Source organism: Arachis duranensis, chromosome 3, assembly GCF_000817695.3.
Source record: "Arachis duranensis cultivar V14167 chromosome 3, aradu.V14167.gnm2.J7QH, whole genome shotgun sequence".
Taxonomy (NCBI): Eukaryota; Viridiplantae; Streptophyta; class Magnoliopsida; order Fabales; family Fabaceae; genus Arachis; species Arachis duranensis.
In genome coordinates this window covers 62716131-62717055 of record NC_029774.3, presented here as the reverse complement: position 1 = coordinate 62717055, position 925 = coordinate 62716131, and the positions used below count along the sequence as shown (strand labels likewise).

Below are 925 nucleotides of genomic sequence, written 5' to 3'. Positions count from 1 at the left end.
CTTGGCAAACACCTTGTTTTGGGCTAGAATTGTATCATCATGGTTCAGCTCCATGACTCCCTTAGTGTTGTGCCTTTCTGAAGCATAGTAGTACTCATTCTCAGCCACTGTCTCAATCACTTCAATGGCTTCTTCCACAGTCTTTTTCCTGTTCAATGAACCTCCTGATGAATGGTCTACAGCCTTCCTTGATTCATAAGAAAGTCCATCATAGAAAATATGCAATTGCATCCAGTCATGGAACATGTCTGGTGGGCATTTCCTTGTCAAATCCTTGAACCTCTCCCATGCCTCGTAGAGAGTTTCACCATCTTGTTGTCTAAAAGTCTGAACCTCAGATCGAAGCCTATTGACCTTTTGTGAGGGGTAGAAACGTGCCAGAAACTTGCTTTCCACCTCATCCCAGGTTGTTAGGCTCCCCCTTGGAAATGATTCCAGCCACTTAGCTGCCTTGTCCCTAAGTGAAAATGGAACAAGAGCAGTTTATAGGCATCTTCCTGAACTCCATTGGACTTCACAGTGTCACAAATTCTCAGGAATTTTGTGAGATGTTGGTTTGGATCTTTATTAGCACTCCCACCAAATGAACAATGATCCTCCACCAGTGATATTAGCTGTGGTTTGAGTTCAAAATTGTTGGCCTGAATGGGTGATTTCTGAATGCTGCTACCACAATTCCCAGAGGTTGGGTTTATGTATGAACCAAGAACCCTCCTCTCAGGAATGGCATTGTTTCCATCAGCCCTCTCATGGTTGTGAACTTCTCTATCCATGTTGAGATCTAGAGCTTCCTCAAAATTGTCCTCAGACTCTCCTTCAGATTCTTCTTCTCTCAGTACTCTCTTCCCTCTTGCTTCCCTTCTAAGTTTATGAAGGGTCCTCTCTGGTTCGGTATATGGAGGAGTTGATGTCTCTCCTCTCCTAC

General features: G+C 44.0%; 1 non-coding gene across 1 annotated transcript; it reads left to right on the top strand.

The window, feature by feature from the left end:
• Nucleotides 1-244: 244 nt before the first annotated feature.
• On the top strand, nt 245-348 carry LOC127746303 (small nucleolar RNA R71). The gene has a single exon (XR_008007923.1). It is a non-coding gene; the product is annotated as a small nucleolar RNA R71 (small nucleolar RNA).
• Nucleotides 349-925: the final 577 nt, after the last annotated feature.